Below are 20,640 nucleotides of genomic sequence, written 5' to 3'. Positions count from 1 at the left end.
TTGATAACAAGGGCATTTGCTAAATAGATGGTGTGTGTGCAACAATATACTGAAAGGTCAATTATATTGTGCAGCTTATCTCACCACCTGTAGTTATTTAGGTGAAAGCTCCAAAATGCTTGCCTAATATGTCTGTTTATCCAAAAGGAAGTAAAAAGGGAGAGCTAGAAAGATAGCATTGCATCACATTACATGGCAATGCAATGCACAGTTGCTGAAGTTGAACCAAAATGAGCTTGTAATCTGGCTTCTGCAACTTTGAACATGAAAAATCCAATGAGGAGAAGAAAAGCAAAGCCAAAGAGTCCATCCCAAAATCCGACAAACAAGCAAAATGAACAAAAAACATTGAATTCAATTCTTTCTGATTTTAGAAACTGCATTAAAGAAGGGGTGCACCGGTCCTGGAGATACTGCAATACCAGGTCAATGCGTGGAGTGGACAGAGCAAGCTCTTTTTCCATCTCCCTGTTCTAAAAATCCATTTAATATATGGTCCCCAGATAGGGGACGTATCAGATATTAAACTGATAAGAACAGATACTACACTTGATCTTAGCCAAAAGGCCGAGAAGCGATAACCAGAATTGGTTTCAAACTACGGAGCCACCCAAGGATCCTGAAAAGTCCATTTGTGGAGATGAGCTCCTGGACTCCCGTTAAGAAGACATGTTGTCAACCTCTAGATCCCTTACATGCCTGCACTTTTCGGCTTGCTGCTGCTGCAATCCACGCGTTTTAGATCTGCATAACTCCACCTCTTTAAACACAGCACCTTCACCCCCTGCTGTTCCCACCCGCCTCAACACCGTTGGAAGGGAGGAGAACCAATTAAGGCGGGGGGTGGGGTGGAACGAGCAGCTGTCTACCCTTAGCAGGAGGGCTCCTGATTACATACCTCTCCTGCTGCTGCTGCTGCTGGCTGTCCAGCAGCAGACTGAAGGTGGCTGCTGCTGTGCACAGGTATATAAAGGCTCAGAGCCTATTATGACACGCGCAGCCAGCGTTCCATTGCCACATTCCATCTACTGCAGGCAGGATACCTGGCTGGCTGAATGTCGCTGAGAAGCTCACAGAGACCGCCATAAGCAACAGTTTAACAGAATGCCACAGACTAATCAACCAAACTTTTTGGGTTGGGTTCTCTTTTATAGTCTGCAGGCATTAAATGAAAGAAGTCAGTGTTCCAGCAGAGGGAGACAACGTTTCAGAAAAGGCATTGTAGCAAACCAAAAAAGAAATTTTAAGCGCAGCAGAGTGACCAGCGCACATACCTGTTAGCTCAGGTGAGTTTAAAAGGCTGCTGTTGATAACAAGGGCATTTGCTAAATAGATGGTGTGTGTGCAACAATATACTGAAAGGTCAATTATATTGTGCAGCTTATCTCACCACCTGTAGTTATTTAGGTGAAAGCTCCAAAATGCTTGCCTAATATGTCTGTTTATCCAAAAGGAAGTAAAAAGGGAGAGCTAGAAAGATAGCATTGCATCACATTACATGGCAATGCAATGCACAGTTGCTGAAGTTGAACCAAAATGAGCTTGTAATCTGGCTTCTGCAACTTTGAACATGAAAAATCCAATGAGGAGAAGAAAAGCAAAGCCAAAGAGTCCATCCCAAAATCCGACAAACAAGCAAAATGAACAAAAAACATTGAATTCAATTCTTTCTGATTTTAGAAACTGCATTAAAGAAGGGGTGCACCGGTCCTGGAGATACTGCAATACCAGGTCAATGCGTGGAGTGGACAGAGCAAGCTCTTTTTCCATCTCCCTGTTCTAAAAATCCATTTAATATATGGTCCCCAGATAGGGGACGTATCAGATATTAAACTGATAAGAACAGATACTACACTTGATCTTAGCCAAAAGGCCGAGAAGCGATAACCAGAATTGGTTTCAAACTACGGAGCCACCCAAGGATCCTGAAAAGTCCATTTGTGGAGATGAGCTCCTGGACTCCCGTTAAGAAGACATGTTGTCAACCTCTAGATCCCTTACATGCCTGCACTTTTCGGCTTGCTGCTGCTGCAATCCACGCGTTTTAGATCTGCATAACTCCACCTCTTTAAACACAGCACCTTCACCCCCTGCTGTTCCCACCTGCCTCAACACCGTTGGAAGGGAGGAGAACCAATTAAGGCGGGGGGTGGGGTGGAACGAGCAGCTGTCTACCCTTAGCAGGAGGGCTCCTGATTACATACCTCTCCTGCTGCTGCTGCTGCTGGCTGTCCAGCAGCAGACTGAAGGTGGCTGCTGCTGTGCACAGGTATATAAAGGCTCAGAGCCTATTATGACACGCGCAGCCAGCGTTCCATTGCCACATTCCATCTACTGCAGGCAGGATACCTGGCTGGCTGAATGTCGCTGAGAAGCTCACAGAGACCGCCATAAGCAACAGTTTAACAGAATGCCACAGACTAATCAACCAAACTTTTTGGGTTGGGTTCTCTTTTATAGTCTGCAGGCATTAAATGAAAGAAGTCAGTGTTCCAGCAGAGGGAGACAACGTTTCAGAAAAGGCATTGTAGCAAACCAAAAAAGAAATTTTAAGCGCAGCAGAGTAACCAGCGCACATACCTGTTAGCTCAGGTGAGTTTAAAAGGCTGCTGTTGATAACAAGGGCATTTGCTAAATAGATGGTGTGTGTGCAACAATATACTGAAAGGTCAATTATATTGTGCAGCTTATCTCACCACCTGTAGTTATTTAGGTGAAAGCTCCAAAATGCTTGCCTAATATGTCTGTTTATCCAAAAGGAAGTAAAAAGGGAGAGCTAGAAAGACAGCATTGCATCACATTACATGGCAATGCAATGCACAGTTGCTGAAGTTGAACCAAAATGAGCTTGTAATCTGGCTTCTGCAACTTTGAACATGAAAAATCCAATGAGGAGAAGAAAAGCAAAGCCAAAGAGTCCATCCCGAAATCCGACAAACAAGCAACATGAACAAAAAACATTGAATTCAATTCTTTCTGATTTTAGAAACTGCATTAAAGAAGGGGTGCACCGGTCCTGGAGATACTGCAATACCAGGTCAATGCGTGGAGTGGACAGAGCAAGCTCTTTTTCCATCTCCCTGTTCTAAAAATCCATTTAATATATGGTCCCCAGATAGGGGACGTATCAGATATTAAACTGATAAGAACAGATACTACACTTGATCTTAGCCAAAAGGCCGAGAAGCGATAACCAGAATTGGTTTCAAACTACGGAGCCACCCAAGGATCCTGAAAAGTCCATTTGTGGAGATGAGCTCCTGGACTCCCGTTAAGAAGACTTGTTGTCAACCTCTAGATCCCTTACATGCCTGCACTTTTCGGCTTGCTGCTGCTGCAATCCACGCGTTTTAGATCTGCATAACTCCACCTCTTTAAACACAGCACCTTCACCCCCTGCTGTTCCCACCCGCCTCAACACCGTTGGAAGGGAGGAGAACCAATTAAGGCGGGGGGTGGGGTGGAACGAGCAGCTGTCTACCCTTAGCAGGAGGGCTCCTGATTACATACCTCTCCTGCTGCTGCTGCTGCTGGCTGTCCAGCAGCAGACTGAAGGTGGCTGCTGCTGTGCACAGGTATATAAAGGCTCAGAGCCTATTATGACACGCGCAGCCAGCGTTCCATTGCCACATTCCATCTACTGCAGGCAGGATACCTGGCTGGCTGAATGTCGCTGAGAAGCTCACAGAGACCGCCATAAGCAACAGTTTAACAGAATGCCACAGACTAATCAACCAAACTTTTTGGGTTGGGTTCTCTTTTATAGTCTGCAGGCATTAAATGAAAGAAGTCAGTGTTCCAGCAGAGGGAGACAACGTTTCAGAAAAGGCATTGTAGCAAACCAAAAAAGAAATTTTAAGCGCAGCAGAGTAACCAGCGCACATACCTGTTAGCTCAGGTGAGTTTAAAAGGCTGCTGTTGATAACAAGGGCATTTGCTAAATAGATGGTGTGTGTGCAACAATATACTGAAAGGTCAATTATATTGTGCAGCTTATCTCACCACCTGTAGTTATTTAGGTGAAAGCTCCAAAATGCTTGCCTAATATGTCTGTTTATCCAAAAGGAAGTAAAAAGGGAGAGCTAGAAAGATAGCATTGCATCACATTACATGGCAATGCAATGCACAGTTGCTGAAGTTGAACCAAAATGAGCTTGTAATCTGGCTTCTGCAACTTTGAACATGAAAAATCCAATGAGGAGAAGAAAAGCAAAGCCAAAGAGTCCATCCCAAAATCCGACAAACAAGCAAAATGAACAAAAAACATTGAATTCAATTCTTTCTGATTTTAGAAACTGCATTAAAGAAGGGGTGCACCGGTCCTGGAGATACTGCAATACCAGGTCAATGTGTGGAGTGGACAGAGCAAGCTCTTTTTCCATCTCCCTGTTCTAAAAATCCATTTAATATATGGTCCCCAGATAGGGGACGTATCAGATATTAAACTGATAAGAACAGATTTTTTTTTTTTTTTTTTTTTTTTTTTTTTACCAAATCAGATAGGCCGGAGCATAAGCTCAATCAAATCGACTTACAAAAGCCTTTCATTGACACTTAGCCTTTCATCACACTTGGTATATAAACAAAATTAAAACCGAACCTTATCATCAGGTACATTATACACTACTAATTAAACTTTACCAAAAACCTCCACTTTTTAAACTTCCAGATCCCTTCAGCATCTATAATACTTCCACGTTCCTGATCCCAGAGGTATATTACATACATACGTGACAGAATCAATCTCAAACATTCATTAACTGACATTTTCTTCCTTTTAAAAACTAACAAATTCCTCCCATCCCACAAACTTTCAATTACACACACTACCAACAACCATAAAATCCTATCCTTAATTCTACTACATGCACCCATCCCAAACATAGCAAGTTTCCAATTAACATACTTTACACCCACCAATTCCTTACAAAGTCCCCCTATACCCTTCCATACATCATATGCAAAATCACAATCCCATACCATATGTCTAACATGCTCTCTCAAACCACATCCATCCCTCGGGCATACCTCAGATTTAACTAAATCCTTCTTCTTTTGCACATCTCTAACAGGCAAAATGTCATGCAATATCATCCAAGCGATATCTCTCTGTCTGTTAGTCACACCATCTATACTTAATTTTCTCCACATCTCGGTTACTTCCTCCCCTCTCAACCCATTGATATTACATACCACCTCACGCTCACGCACCATCCTAATGACTTTCTTCTTTTGCCTAAAATCACTCATGTTAACGGACAACAAATCATACTTCCTTACAAATTTCTCAACACAACCATACCATACAGGACACCTAAAAGCAACAGGCACTCTAGCATCCCTTTTGGCCCACTTTAAGCCATAAAGCATCCATCCAGCCGAATACTTCATCATATAAGCACACTTATTACTTTTCCCTAGAACCACCACCACCATTTTCACGTAACTAATCCCTAAAAAGAAATCAATATTTTGAAAATCCAAACCACCATTTACACATAACTTATAGACATATTCCCGTTTTAATTTCTCCATGCGACTTCCCCAAAGAAAATTAAAGATGAATTTCTCAGTTTTCCTAATTTTCTTAAAAGCAGCAGGATATACATTCGCAACAAACAACAAAATAGGCAAAATAACCGCCTTAATAATCAGAACTTTCCCAGTCAGAGTTAATTCTCTCATTCGCCAAAAATTCAACTTGCGCACCACTCTCACCCCACAATCTTCCCAACTCTCATTTCCTTTCAAATCATCATTAAACTTAATGCCAAGCACCTTTATTGCACCATCCTCACACCTCACACCATCCATCCGTACATTCCTCTCACCAAAACATTTAAAGGAACTCTTAGTCCAATTGACCTTAAAAGCTGAGACACTACAAAACAAACTTAATATCAACCTTGCCCTACTCATCGCAGCCATATTCCCACTCACAATCACTACATCATCCATGTAACCTAGAATTCTCACATCCTTTCCATTACTCCCAGGAATCATCACACCTCTCATAACCTTATCCTTCCTAACCATACACATCAACACTTCAATCACACTAATAAACAAAAAAGGGGACATAGGGCACCCCTGACGCACTCCTGATTTAATTCTCACTTTCTCACTCAACCACCCATTCACCAAAAATTCACTTGAAACATTACAATACAAACTCCTAACACAGTTTACAAAATTCCTGGAATAACCCATCTTAGACAAAACCTTAAACATAAAGCTATGTGACACACGGTCAAAAGCTTTTTCAAAATCAACCGAAAACAACAAACATTTCTGCTTACGACTCATACAATCCCCAATCACATCATGCAACAACACCAAATTTTCAGTCATACTTCTCCCAGGCACTGCACACACTTGATCTTCATCCACCACACCGCCAATCACTTCCCGCATCCGGCTAGCCAACAATTTACTAAACACCTTATAGTCTGCATTCAAAAGGGTGATTGGCCTCCAATTCCCCAAATCCTTTTTATCACCTTTCTTATGAACCAAAACCACCACCCCATCTCTCATAGATTCACTCAACATATTCTCCGTGAACATATACTGGCACACCTCCAATAAGTCATTTCCCATCGTGTCCCATTCCTTAACATATAACTCCACGGGCAGTCCATCCTTCCCAGGTGTTTTATTCTTACTCGCAGACATCACCACTTTTTTAACTTCATCCAACACAATTACATCATCCAATATTTCACGTTCATCCTCACCCAAACAACCTTCTAAACACCCCAAAGCATCAGTCAACATCCTATCATCAACCCATTTTTCCCCATACAACTCCTTATCAAACAACACCACCTCCTGCATCACATCCTTCCCACTCACACACACCCCATCACCATTCACCACCTCATCCATATCTACTTTCTTCCCAAAAACTTTTTTGAAAAAAAACCTTGTGCATTTCTCATTTTTCTCCAAATGTTCAATCTTAGAACGGTAAATAATTTCTTTCCCTTTACCCTCAATATATTTCTTAATCTCTTCTTTCACTTGACACATCAAAACATCCACATCCACTCCAATCATCCTTAACTTCCTCAGCCACTCCAGTCTAGAGCTTAAATCATTAAATTTTGCTCTATTCATTGCTGCTTTCCTCCTGCCCCTTTTTCTAAAGAAAAAACCAATCTCACTCTTCATCCAGTCCCACCACTCAAGCACATTCCTGAAATCACTTTTTTTATCCCTCCACCTAACATACATTCGCCTAAAATCACGCATGATCCTATTATCTTCCAGCAAACGCACATTAAGTTTCCACACGCCACCACCATATACAAAGGAAATCTTACCTTCTAGACGTGCCCTCAAACACACATGGTCAGAGAAGGGAACATCTTCCTGCTGGAAATTCCTACAAATAACATTTTGTGAAGAAAAGAAGATACGGTCTATTCTAGACTCTATGCCTCCCCTGTCGGCCTTATAGGTCGCAGGAGGTGGATTACCTAAAAAAACTTCCGCAGCATCCTGTAAGGAAAAATCCGCCACAAGACTCTTGAGTCTTTTACCTGTAACATCCATCTTATCCCCCTCCGTCACACAATTGAAATCTCCAACAAAAATTATTGGCATTTTGCCAGATAAAAAAAAACATAATTTCTCAAAAATTTCCAGCCTCTCCCCTTTATCTATTGGTGCATACATATTTACCACCCTAACCCTCCACCCCCTACAATTTAACTCACATATTACACACCTCCCCGCCTCCACCACCATGTAACTTTCTATCTTAACACTATAACCCTTCACCAAAACACCTACCCCACAATTTTTATTACATACAGAACCAGACCACACACTTTGACCTAAAGGCCATGCATTTTCACTTAAGGGATCGGAGATCCCACACTCCTGGACACAGTATACGTCCGCATCCAAGTTGCTCAAGTAGTCCAAAATTGCCACTCTTCTCGACTCAGATTTAATCAGCCTAACATTTAGCGACAAGATGCTGAGAGCAACTTGGGCACCCATCTATTAATTTGATGTGGCAGGTCACGACAACATGCCCACCTGTACATCATCCTAACCCTTCTGGGGGTAGGACGCTGGACGTGCAGATATCGTAGTTTGTGCCTTCCCCCAAAAAAGACACATCTTGGGGATCGGATGCAGTAGGGTACACCCGCGCTGGACTCACACTGCAGTCACTTAAAGGGGAAAAGGATGGTTCAGTTTTCTTCTTTTTCTTCACTGAAGCGCCTCCATCTTCATCTGAACTATAATCCCGCCGCTGGGGGTCAAAGTCCCCCTGACCTCCCTCCTCCTCAAGGTCAGAAACGACATCGCTCCAGGCCACATGCGGTGTTCTGGTCAGATCAGACTCCTCTTCCCCCTGCAATGTAACCATCATGTCTGGAATTTCAGCCTCCAGATCCTCCACCGGGGCCACTTCCATGCCTATACGACCATCAGTTATCGTCTCAGACTCACTGACATCTGAAGCCACAGACGCGGCCCTCTGCACCGGTGGCTCAGGTGCCAGCTCCATATTTCCTCTTACATTCACACGAACCAGTTCTGGAAAAGCAACCCGAGCCTCCTCCTCATCCAGGAAAGCCAGAGTAGATATCGGAGCAGTCGGAGTTGGAGCAGTCGGAGTTGTAGCTGTGGGTGCAGGAGATTCATTTCTTCTCCTTCCCCTTCCCGCTGCCCCCGCATATGAACCAGGATGGAATATACAGTCTCTGAAGGCATGCCCCTTCTCTCCGCAGAGGTTACAGACTATTTCATTTTTGCAATTATTGGAAGAATGACCCACCTCATTGCACTTCCTGCAAATAATCTGTCTGATGTCGCATGCTTCCTGAGTATGGCCATACCTCCTACAATGACGACAAAACCTGGGCGCATTGGGGAAGAACAGGTAACCCCGCTCACTCCCAATGGAAAAATTTGATGGAGGATAATGTATACCCCCTGGTTCATCAGGACTTTCCCGGAACTTGACCATGAAACGATATTTACCGGTCCATAGTTCCTCCTCATTCATGACTTTTACTGCCACCTTGGTAATATAGCAGTGCCTATTTAGAAAGGCATAAATCAAAGCCAAGTCCACATGTGGGTTGTACATGAAAACAGTCAGAGGTACCTCTTTGGAGCAATACAAGATGACAAAAGTCAGCCCATCCAAATATTGATTGTCCAGATTCTTTTTCAAACAATCATAGAAATTGTTGCAAACAGCCATAGAAGTAAATACAAGATTATACTTGCTTTTGAATTGCTGGAGGCACAAGATTTCTTCCTTCTTCACTTCAAGGAGTCCAAACAAAATCTCCTTCACCACGAAGCTGAGGGTAAAGATTCCTTCTTTGCCTTCTTCCACATCAATCTGGATTCCAAACTTCACTCGAGCCTCACCGGGCCCAGCGTATCGAATGCGTCCCATTATCGCTAGTCGTGTCTACTGGCCAACTCCTTATAGCAGCAAGTGGCTTAAGCCATAAAATGGCGATGCCACGGGGCCAAGAGTTAACGCACAGACAGCCAAATGACTAGACCCATTACAGATCTGAGCCAAAAGGCCGAGAAGCGATAACCAGAATTGGTTTCAAACTACGGAGCCACCCAAGGATCCTGAAAAGTCCATTTGTGGAGATGAGCTCCTGGACTCCCGTTAAGAAGACATGTTGTCAACCTCTAGATCCCTTACATGCCTGCACTTTTCGGCTTGCTGCTGCTGCAATCCACGCGTTTTAGATCTGCATAACTCCACCTCTTTAAACACAGCACCTTCACCCCCTGCTGTTCCCACCCGCCTCAACACCGTTGGAAGGGAGGAGAACCAATTAAGGCGGGGGGTGGGGTGGAACGAGCAGCTGTCTACCCTTAGCAGGAGGGCTCCTGATTACATACCTCTCCTGCTGCTGCTGCTGCTGGCTGTCCAGCAGCAGACTGAAGGTGGCTGCTGCTGTGCACAGGTATATAAAGGCTCAGAGCCTATTATGACACGCGCAGCCAGCGTTCCATTGCCACATTCCATCTACTGCAGGCAGGATACCTGGCTGGCTGAATGTCGCTGAGAAGCTCACAGAGACCGCCATAAGCAACAGTTTAACAGAATGCCACAGACTAATCAACCAAACTTTTTGGGTTGGGTTCTCTTTTATAGTCTGCAGGCATTAAATGAAAGAAGTCAGTGTTCCAGCAGAGGGAGACAACGTTTCAGAAAAGGCATTGTAGCAAACCAAAAAAGAAATTTTAAGCGCAGCAGAGTAACCAGCGCACATACCTGTTAGCTCAGGTGAGTTTAAAAGGCTGCTGTTGATAACAAGGGCATTTGCTAAATAGATGGTGTGTGTGCAACAATATACTGAAAGGTCAATTATATTGTGCAGCTTATCTCACCACCTGTAGTTATTTAGGTGAAAGCTCCAAAATGCTTGCCTAATATGTCTGTTTATCCAAAAGGAAGTAAAAAGGGAGAGCTAGAAAGATAGCATTGCATCACATTACATGGCAATGCAATGCACAGTTGCTGAAGTTGAACCAAAATGAGCTTGTAATCTGGCTTCTGCAACTTTGAACATGAAAAATCCAATGAGGAGAAGAAATGCAAAGCCAAAGAGTCCATCCCAAAATCCGACAAACAAGCAAAATGAACAAAAAACATTGAATTCAATTCTTTCTGATTTTAGAAACTGCATTAAAGAAGGGGTGCACCGGTCCTGGAGATACTGCAATACCAGGTCAATGCGTGGAGTGGACAGAGCAAGCTCTTTTTCCATCTCCCTGTTCTAAAAATCCAATTAATATATGGTCCCCAGATAGGGGACGTATCAGATATTAAACTGATAAGAACAGATACTACACTTGATCTTAGCCAAAAGGCCGAGAAGCGATAACCAGAATTGGTTTCAAACTACGGAGCCACCCAAGGATCCTGAAAAGTCCATTTGTGGAGATGAGCTCCTGGACTCCCGTTAAGAAGACATGTTGTCAACCTCTAGATCCCTTACATGCCTGCACTTTTCGGCTTGCTGCTGCTGCAATCCACGCGTTTTAGATCTGCATAACTCCACCTCTTTAAACACAGCACCTTCACCCCCTGCTGTTCCCACCCGCCTCAACACCGTTGGAAGGGAGGAGAACCAATTAAGGCGGGGGGTGGGGTGGAACGAGCAGCTGTCTACCCTTAGCAGGAGGGCTCCTGATTACATACCTCTCCTGCTGCTGCTGCTGCTGCTGGCTGTCCAGCAGCAGACTGAAGGTGGCTGCTGCTGTGCACAGGTATATAAAGGCTCAGAGCCTATTATGACACGCGCAGCCAGCGTTCCATTGCCACATTCCATCTACTGCAGGCAGGATACCTGGCTGGCTGAATGTCGCTGAGAAGCTCACAGAGACCGCCATAAGCAACAGTTTAACAGAATGCCACAGACTAATCAACCAAACTTTTTGGGTTGGGTTCTCTTTTATAGTCTGCAGGCATTAAATGAAAGAAGTCAGTGTTCCAGCAGAGGGAGACAATGTTTCAGAAAAGGCATTGTAGCAAACCAAAAAAGAAATTTTAAGCGCAGCAGAGTAACCAGCGCACATACCTGTTAGCTCAGGTGAGTTTAAAAGGCTGCTGTTGATAACAAGGGCATTTGCTAAATAGATGGTGTGTGTGCAACAATATACTGAAAGGTCAATTATATTGTGCAGCTTATCTCACCACCTGTAGTTATTTAGGTGAAAGCTCCAAAATGCTTGCCTAATATGTCTGTTTATCCAAAAGGAAGTAAAAAGGGAGAGCTAGAAAGATAGCATTGCATCACATTACATGGCAATGCAATGCACAGTTGCTGAAGTTGAACCAAAATGAGCTTGTAATCTGGCTTCTGCAACTTTGAACATGAAAAATCCAATGAGGAGAAGAAAAGCAAAGCCAAAGAGTCCATCCCAAAATCCGACAAACAAGCAAAATGAACAAAAAACATTGAATTCAATTCTTTCTGATTTTAGAAACTGCATTAAAGAAGGGGTGCACCGGTCCTGGAGATACTGCAATACCAGGTCAATGCGTGGAGTGGACAGAGCAAGCTCTTTTTCCATCTCCCTGTTCTAAAAATCCATTTAATATATGGTCCCCAGATAGGGGACGTATCAGATATTAAACTGATAAGAACAGATACTACACTTGATCTTAGCCAAAAGGCCGAGAAGCGATAACCAGAATTGGTTTCAAACTACGGAGCCACCCAAGGATCCTGAAAAGTCCATTTGTGGAGATGAGCTCCTGGACTCCCGTTAAGAAGACATGTTGTCAACCTCTAGATCCCTTACATGCCTGCACTTTTCGGCTTGCTGCTGCTGCAATCCACGCGTTTTAGATCTGCATAACTCCACCTCTTTAAACACAGCACCTTCACCCCCTGCTGTTCCCACCCGCCTCAACACCGTTGGAAGGGAGGAGAACCAATTAAGGCGGGGGGTGGGGTGGAACGAGCAGCTGTCTACCCTTAGCAGGAGGGCTCCTGATTACATACCTCTCCTGCTGCTGCTGCTGCTGCTGGCTGTCCAGCAGCAGACTGAAGGTGGCTGCTGCTGTGCACAGGTATATAAAGGCTCAGAGCCTATTATGACACGCGCAGCCAGCGTTCCATTGCCACATTCCATCTACTGCAGGCAGGATACCTGGCTGGCTGAATGTCGCTGAGAAGCTCACAGAGACCGCCATAAGCAACAGTTTAACAGAATGCCACAGACTAATCAACCAAACTTTTTGGGTTGGGTTCTCTTTTATAGTCTGCAGGCATTAAATGAAAGAAGTCAGTGTTCCAGCAGAGGGAGACAACGTTTCAGAAAAGGCATTGTAGCAAACCAAAAAAGAAATTTTAAGCGCAGCAGAGTAACCAGCGCACATACCTGTTAGCTCAGGTGAGTTTAAAAGGCTGCTGTTGATAACAAGGGCATTTGCTAAATAGATGGTGTGTGTGCAACAATATACTGAAAGGTCAATTATATTGTGCAGCTTATCTCACCACCTGTAGTTATTTAGGTGAAAGCTCCAAAATGCTTGCCTAATATGTCTGTTTATCCAAAAGGAAGTAAAAAGGGAGAGCTAGAAAGATAGCATTGCATCACATTACATGGCAATGCAATGCACAGTTGCTGAAGTTGAACCAAAATGAGCTTGTAATCTGGCTTCTGCAACTTTGAACATGAAAAGTCCAATGAGGAGAAGAAAAGCAAAGCCAAAGAGTCCATCCCAAAATCCGACAAACAAGCAAAATGAACAAAAAACATTGAATTCAATTCTTTCTGATTTTAGAAACTGCATTAAAGAAGGGGTGCACCGGTCCTGGAGATACTGCAATACCAGGTCAATGCGTGGAGTGGACAGAGCAAGCTCTTTTTCCATCTCCCTGTTCTAAAAATCCATTTAATATATGGTCCCCAGATAGGGGACGTATCAGATATTAAACTGATAAGAACAGATACTACACTTGATCTTAGCCAAAAGGCCGAGAAGCGATAACCAGAATTGGTTTCAAACTACGGAGCCACCCAAGGATCCTGAAAAGTCCATTTGTGGAGATGAGCTCCTGGACTCCCGTTAAGAAGACATGTTGTCAACCTCTAGATCCCTTACATGCCTGCACTTTTCGGCTTGCTGCTGCTGCAATCCACGCGTTTTAGATCTGCATAACTCCACCTCTTTAAACACAGCACCTTCACCCCCTGCTGTTCCCACCCGCCTCAACACCGTTGGAAGGGAGGAGAACCAATTAAGGCGGGGGGTGGGGTGGAACGAGCAGCTGTCTACCCTTAGCAGGAGGGCTCCTGATTACATACCTCTCCTGCTGCTGCTGCTGCTGGCTGTCCAGCAGCAGACTGAAGGTGGCTGCTGCTGTGCACAGGTATATAAAGGCTCAGAGCCTATTATGACACGCGCAGCCAGCGTTCCATTGCCACATTCCATCTACTGCAGGCAGGATACCTGGCTGGCTGAATGTCGCTGAGAAGCTCACAGAGACCGCCATAAGCAACAGTTTAACAGAATGCCACAGACTAATCAACCAAACTTTTTGGGTTGGGTTCTCTTTTATAGTCTGCAGGCATTAAATGAAAGAAGTCAGTGTTCCAGCAGAGGGAGACAATGTTTCAGAAAAGGCATTGTAGCAAACCAAAAAAGAAATTTTAAGCGCAGCAGAGTAACCAGCGCACATACCTGTTAGCTCAGGTGAGTTTAAAAGGCTGCTGTTGATAACAAGGGCATTTGCTAAATAGATGGTGTGTGTGCAACAATATACTGAAAGGTCAATTATATTGTGCAGCTTATCTCACCACCTGTAGTTATTTAGGTGAAAGCTCCAAAATGCTTGCCTAATATGTCTGTTTATCCAAAAGGAAGTAAAAAGGGAGAGCTAGAAAGATAGCATTGCATCACATTACATGGCAATGCAATGCACAGTTGCTGAAGTTGAACCAAAATGAGCTTGTAATCTGGCTTCTGCAACTTTGAACATGAAAAATCCAATGAGGAGAAGAAAAGCAAAGCCAAAGAGTCCATCCCAAAATCTGACAAACAAGCAAAATGAACAAAAAACTTTGAATTCAATTCTTTCTGATTTTAGAAACTGCATTAAAGAAGGGGTGCACCGGTCCTGGAGATACTGCAATACCAGGTCAATGCGTGGAGTGGACAGAGCAAGCTCTTTTTCCATCTCCCTGTTCTAAAAATCCATTTAATATATGGTCCCCAGATAGGGGACGTATCAGATATTAAACTGATAAGAACAGATACTACACTTGATCTTAGCCAAAAGGCCGAGAAGCGATAACCAGAATTGGTTTCAAACTACGGAGCCACCCAAGGATCCTGAAAAGTCCATTTGTGGAGATGAGCTCCTGGACTCCCGTTAAGAAGACATGTTGTCAACCTCTAGATCCCTTACATGCCTGCACTTTTCGGCTTGCTGCTGCTGCAATCCACGCGTTTTAGATCTGCATAACTCCACCTCTTTAAACACAGCACCTTCACCCCCTGCTGTTCCCACCCGCCTCAACACCGTTGGAAGGGAGGAGAACCAATTAAGGCGGGGGGTGGGGTGGAACGAGCAGCTGTCTACCCTTAGCAGGAGGGCTCCTGATTACATACCTCTCCTGCTGCTGCTGCTGCTGGCTGTCCAGCAGCAGACTGAAGGTGGCTGCTGCTGTGCACAGGTATATAAAGGCTCAGAGCCTATTATGACACGCGCAGCCAGCGTTCCATTGCCACATTCCATCTACTGCAGGCAGGATACCTGGCTGGCTGAATGTCGCTGAGAAGCTCACAGAGACCGCCATAAGCAACAGTTTAACAGAATGCCACAGACTAATCAACCAAACTTTTTGGGTTGGGTTCTCTTTTATAGTCTGCAGGCATTAAATGAAAGAAGTCAGTGTTCCAGCAGAGGGAGACAACGTTTCAGAAAAGGCATTGTAGCAAACCAAAAAAGAAATTTTAAGCGCAGCAGAGTAACCAGCGCACATACCTGTTAGCTCAGGTGAGTTTAAAAGGCTGCTGTTGATAACAAGGGCATTTGCTAAATAGATGGTGTGTGTGCAACAATATACTGAAAGGTCAATTATATTGTGCAGCTTATCTCACCACCTGTAGTTATTTAGGTGAAAGCTCCAAAATGCTTGCCTAATATGTCTGTTTATCCAAAAGGAAGTAAAAAGGGAGAGCTAGAAAGATAGCATTGCATCACATTACATGGCAATGCAATGCACAGTTGCTGAAGTTGAACCAAAATGAGCTTGTAATCTGGCTTCTGCAACTTTGAACATGAAAAATCCAATGAGGAGAAGAAAAGCAAAGCCAAAGAGTCCATCCCAAAATCCGACAAACAAGCAAAATGAACAAAAAACATTGAATTCAATTCTTTCTGATTTTAGAAACTGCATTAAAGAAGGGGTGCACCGGTCCTGGAGATACTGCAATACCAGGTCAATGCGTGGAGTGGACAGAGCAAGCTCTTTTTCCATCTCCCTGTTCTAAAAATCCATTTAATATATGGTCCCCAGATAGGGGACGTATCAGATATTAAACTGATAAGAACAGATACTACACTTGATCTTAGCCAAAAGGCCGAGAAGCGATAACCAGAATTGGTTTCAAACTACGGAGCCACCCAAGGATCCTGAAAAGTCCATTTGTGGAGATGAGCTCCTGGACTCCCGTTAAGAAGACATGTTGTCAACCTCTAGATCCCTTACATGCCTGCACTTTTCGGCTTGCTGCTGCTGCAATCCACGCATTTTAGATCTGCATAACTCCACCTCTTTAAACACAGCACCTTCACCCCCTGCTGTTCCCACCCGCCTCAACACCGTTGGAAGGGAGGAGAACCAATTAAGGCGGGGGGTGGGGTGGAACGAGCAGCTGTCTACCCTTAGCAGGAGGGCTCCTGATTACATACCTCTCCTGCTGCTGCTGCTGCTGGCTGTCCAGCAGCAGACTGAAGGTGGCTGCTGCTGTGCACAGGTATATAAAGGCTCAGAGCCTATTATGACACGCGCAGCCAGCGTTCCATTGCCACATTCCATCTACTGCAGGCAGGATACCTGGCTGGCTGAATGTCGCTGAGAAGCTCACAGAGACCGCCATAAGCAACAGTTTAACAGAATGCCACAGACTAATCAACCAAACTTTTTGGGTTGGGTTCTCTTTTATAGTCTGCAGGCATTAAATGAAAGAAGTCAGTGTTCCAGCAGAGGGAGACAACGTTTCAGAAAAGGCATTGTAGCAAACCAAAAAAGAAATTTTAAGCGCAGCAGAGTAACCAGCGCACATACCTGTTAGCTCAGGTGAGTTTAAAAGGCTGCTGTTGATAACAAGGGCATTTGCTAAATAGATGGTGTGTGTGCAACAATATACTGAAAGGTCAATTATATTGTGCAGCTTATCTCACCACCTGTAGTTATTTAGGTGAAAGCTCCAAAATGCTTGCCTAATATGTCTGTTTATCCAAAAGGAAGTAAAAAGGGAGAGCTAGAAAGATAGCATTGCATCACATTACATGGCAATGCAATGCACAGTTGCTGAAGTTGAACCAAAATGAGCTTGTAATCTGGCTTCTGCAACTTTGAACATGAAAAATCCAATGAGGAGAAGAAAAGCAAAGCCAAAGAGTCCATCCCAAAATCCGACAAACAAGCAAAATGAACAAAAAACATTGAATTCAATTCTTTCTGATTTTAGAAACTGCATTAAAGAAGGGGTGCACCGGTCCTGGAGATACTGCAATACCAGGTCAATGCGTGGAGTGGACAGAGCAAGCTCTTTTTCCATCTCCCTGTTCTAAAAATCCATTTAATATATGGTCCCCAGATAGGGGACGTATCAGATATTAAACTGATAAGAACAGATACTACACTTGATCTTAGCCAAAAGGCCGAGAAGCGATAACCAGAATTGGTTTCAAACTACGGAGCCACCCAAGGATCCTGAAAAGTCCATTTGTGGAGATGAGCTCCTGGACTCCCGTTAAGAAGACATGTTGTCAACCTCTAGATCCCTTACATGCCTGCACTTTTCGGCTTGCTGCTGCTGCAATCCACGCGTTTTAGATCTGCATAACTCCACCTCTTTAAACACAGCACCTTCACCCCCTGCTGTTCCCTCCCGCCTCAACACCGTTGGAAGGGAGGAGAACCAATTAAGGCGGGGGGTGGGGTGGAACGAGCAGCTGTCTACCCTTAGCAGGAGGGCTCCTGATTACATACCTCTCCTGCTGCTGCTGCTGCTGGCTGTCCAGCAGCAGACTGAAGGTGGCTGCTGCTGTGCACAGGTATATAAAGGCTCAGAGCCTATTATGACACGCGCAGCCAGCGTTCCATTGCCACATTCCATCTACTGCAGGCAGGATACCTGGCTGGCTGAATGTCGCTGAGAAGCTCACAGAGACCGCCATAAGCAACAGTTTAACAGAATGCCACAGACTAATCAACCAAACTTTTTGGGTTGGGTTCTCTTTTATAGTCTGCAGGCATTAAATGAAAGAAGTCAGTGTTCCAGCAGAGGGAGACAATGTTTCAGAAAAGGCATTGTAGAAAACCAAAAAAGAAATTTTAAGTGCAGCAGAGTAACCAGCGCACATACCTGTTAGCTCAGGTGAGTTTAAAAGGCTGCTGTTGATAACAAGGGCATTTGCTAAATAGATGGTGTGTGTGCAACAATATACTGAAAGGTCAATTATATTGTGCAGCTTATCTCACCACCTGTAGTTATTTAGGTGAAAGCTCCAAAATGCTTGCCTAATATGTCTGTTTATCCAAAAGGAAGTAAAAAGGGAGAGCTAGAAAGATAGCATTGCATCACATTACATGGCAATGCAATGCACAGTTGCTGAAGTTGAACCAAAATGAGCTTGTAATCTGGCTTCTGCAACTTTGAACATGAAAAGTCCAATGAGGAGAAGAAAAGCAAAGCCAAAGAGTCCATCCCAAAATCCGACAAACAAGCAAAATGAACAAAAAACATTGAATTCAATTCTTTCTGATTTTAGAAACTGCATTAAAGAAGGGGTGCACCGGTCCTGGAGATACTGCAATACCAGGTCAATGCGTGGAGTGGACAGAGCAAGCTCTTTTTCCATCTCCCTGTTCTAAAAATCCATTTAATATATGGTCCCCAGATAGGGGACGTATCAGATATTAAACTGATAAGAACAGATACTACACTTGATCTTAGCCAAAAGGCCGAGAAGCGATAACCAGAATTGGTTTCAAACTACGGAGCCACCCAAGGATCCTGAAAAGTCCATTTGTGGAGATGAGCTCCTGGACTCCCGTTAAGAAGACATGTTGTCAACCTCTAGATCCCTTACATGCCTGCACTTTTCGGCTTGCTGCTGCTGCAATCCACGCATTTTAGATCTGCATAACTCCACCTCTTTAAACACAGCACCTTCACCCCCTGCTGTTCCCACCCGCCTCAACACCGTTGGAAGGGAGGAGAACCAATTAAGGCGGGGGGTGGGGTGGAACGAGCAGCTGTCTACCCTTAGCAGGAGGGCTCCTGATTACATACCTCTCCTGCTGCTGCTGCTGCTGGCTGTCCAGCAGCAGACTGAAGGTGGCTGCTGCTGTGCACAGGTATATAAAGGCTCAGAGCCTATTATGACACGCGCAGCCAGCGTTCCATTGCCACATTCCATCTACTGCAGGCAGGATACCTGGCTGGCTGAATGTCGCTGAGAAGCTCACAGAGACCGCCATAAGCAACAGTTTAACAGAATGCCACAGACTAATCAACCAAACTTTTTGGGTTGGGTTCTCTTTTATAGTCTGCAGGCATTAAATGAAAGAAGTCAGTGTTCCAGCAGAGGGAGACAACGTTTCAGAAAAGGCATTGTAGCAAACCAAAAAAGAAATTTTAAGCGCAGCAGAGTAACCAGCGCACATACCTGTTAGCTCAGGTGAGTTTAAAAGGCTGCTGTTGATAACAAGGGCATTTGCTAAATAGATGGTGTGTGTGCAACAATATACTGAAAGGTCAATTATATTGTGCAGCTTATCTCACCACCTGTAGTTATTTAGGTGAAAGCTCCAAAATGCTTGCCTAATATGTCTGTTTATCCAAAAGGAAGTAAAAAGGGAGAGCTAGAAAGATAGCATTGCATCACATTACATGGCAATGCAATGCACAGTTGCTGAAGTTGAACCAAAATGAGCTTGTAATCTGGCTTCTGCAACTTTGAACATGAAAAATCCAGTGAGGAGAAGAAAAGCAAAGCCAAAGATTCCATCCCAAAATCCGACAAACAAGCAAAATGAACAAAAAACATTGAATTCAATTCTTTCTGATTTTAGAAACTGCATTAAAGAAGGGGTGCACCGGTCCTGGAGATACGGCAATACCAGGTCAATGCGTGGAGTGGACAGAGCAAGCTCTTTTTCCATCTCCCTGTTCTAAAAATCCATTTATTATATGGTCCCCAGATATGGGACGTATCAGATATTAAACTGATAAGAACAGATTTTTTTTTTTTTTTTTTCGAAAGCCCGAATTCGTGTACAAAACCCGAGTGCGCTTAAAAAAGTGACAAGTGCCACAAAAAAAAGTGCACTAGGATGCTGGTCTTCTTGAAACCCTCTCCAAAAGGAGAAGGGTCCCCCAAACCATTCCCCGTCCCTCCGAGCCAGAAGGCCACAGCGAGGCACAGGGACAAATAGCCACCTCCAGCCGGAGCCAGAGGCGACCCAATCTTACCCTCAATACCTGCCCGAGTTCTCACCCGAGCAAGGCACTGGGAGCCAAAGACTGTGCTCCCCTCCCGGAAGAGGGGAGCCAACAACGCTCTCCTCCCGAAAGAGGAGAGCCAGGGGGGTTCAGGGGGGAGCGGAACCTGATGGCCACACACTCCCCCCCTAGACCTGCCAAGAGAGGAACCCGTAAGGGAACCGCATCCCGACAAAATCCTAGTAAGGACGTGGACACACGTGAAAAAGTGGACACACAGTGACAAAAAAAAATTAAATAAATAGTGAAGGTTTCACAGTATAATACTGCCCGGACCTTCGACCGGGAATTGAAAAATTCCCCATCCTAAGGCCAGAAGGCCCGGAATAAGGGTGTGTGTGAAGAAAGAAATATTGAAGTGCTAGTGCAAATGTGCCATAAAC

The 20,640-nt window shown here is 44.3% G+C and overlaps 12 non-coding genes across 12 annotated transcripts; all 12 read right to left on the bottom strand.

Annotated features, from left to right (window-relative positions):
- Positions 1-388: 388 nt before the first annotated feature.
- Positions 389-579, bottom strand: LOC141236531 (U2 spliceosomal RNA). Its single transcript, XR_012302183.1, has one exon. It is a non-coding gene; the product is annotated as a U2 spliceosomal RNA (small nuclear RNA).
- A 1,115-nt stretch (positions 580-1,694) lies between these two features.
- Positions 1,695-1,885, bottom strand: LOC141236530 (U2 spliceosomal RNA). Its single transcript, XR_012302182.1, has one exon. It is a non-coding gene; the product is annotated as a U2 spliceosomal RNA (small nuclear RNA).
- A 1,115-nt stretch (positions 1,886-3,000) lies between these two features.
- LOC141236529 (U2 spliceosomal RNA) lies at positions 3,001-3,191 on the bottom strand. Its single transcript, XR_012302181.1, has one exon. It is a non-coding gene; the product is annotated as a U2 spliceosomal RNA (small nuclear RNA).
- A 1,115-nt stretch (positions 3,192-4,306) lies between these two features.
- On the bottom strand, positions 4,307-4,501 carry LOC141236766 (U2 spliceosomal RNA). Its single transcript, XR_012302402.1, has one exon. It is a non-coding gene; the product is annotated as a U2 spliceosomal RNA (small nuclear RNA).
- Positions 4,502-10,693: 6,192 nt separating this feature from the next.
- Positions 10,694-10,884, bottom strand: LOC141236619 (U2 spliceosomal RNA). Its single transcript, XR_012302271.1, has one exon. It is a non-coding gene; the product is annotated as a U2 spliceosomal RNA (small nuclear RNA).
- A 1,118-nt stretch (positions 10,885-12,002) lies between these two features.
- On the bottom strand, positions 12,003-12,193 carry LOC141236528 (U2 spliceosomal RNA). The gene has a single exon (XR_012302180.1). It is a non-coding gene; the product is annotated as a U2 spliceosomal RNA (small nuclear RNA).
- A 1,118-nt stretch (positions 12,194-13,311) lies between these two features.
- On the bottom strand, positions 13,312-13,502 carry LOC141236527 (U2 spliceosomal RNA). The gene has a single exon (XR_012302179.1). It is a non-coding gene; the product is annotated as a U2 spliceosomal RNA (small nuclear RNA).
- A 1,115-nt stretch (positions 13,503-14,617) lies between these two features.
- On the bottom strand, positions 14,618-14,808 carry LOC141236526 (U2 spliceosomal RNA). Its single transcript, XR_012302177.1, has one exon. It is a non-coding gene; the product is annotated as a U2 spliceosomal RNA (small nuclear RNA).
- A 1,115-nt stretch (positions 14,809-15,923) lies between these two features.
- LOC141236524 (U2 spliceosomal RNA) lies at positions 15,924-16,114 on the bottom strand. Its single transcript, XR_012302175.1, has one exon. It is a non-coding gene; the product is annotated as a U2 spliceosomal RNA (small nuclear RNA).
- Positions 16,115-17,229: 1,115 nt separating this feature from the next.
- Positions 17,230-17,420, bottom strand: LOC141236523 (U2 spliceosomal RNA). Its single transcript, XR_012302174.1, has one exon. It is a non-coding gene; the product is annotated as a U2 spliceosomal RNA (small nuclear RNA).
- A 1,115-nt stretch (positions 17,421-18,535) lies between these two features.
- On the bottom strand, positions 18,536-18,726 carry LOC141236521 (U2 spliceosomal RNA). The gene has a single exon (XR_012302173.1). It is a non-coding gene; the product is annotated as a U2 spliceosomal RNA (small nuclear RNA).
- A 1,115-nt stretch (positions 18,727-19,841) lies between these two features.
- LOC141236769 (U2 spliceosomal RNA) lies at positions 19,842-20,024 on the bottom strand. The gene has a single exon (XR_012302404.1). It is a non-coding gene; the product is annotated as a U2 spliceosomal RNA (small nuclear RNA).
- Between the last annotated feature and the right edge of the window lie 616 nt (positions 20,025-20,640).

This window comes from Phyllobates terribilis, unplaced genomic scaffold (assembly GCF_046119375.1).
Source record: "Phyllobates terribilis strain yellow unplaced genomic scaffold, ASM4611937v1 Scaffold_710__1_contigs__length_769263, whole genome shotgun sequence".
NCBI lineage: Eukaryota > Metazoa > Chordata > Amphibia > Anura > Dendrobatidae > Phyllobates > Phyllobates terribilis.
This window is presented reverse-complemented; position numbering and strand designations above follow the sequence as displayed.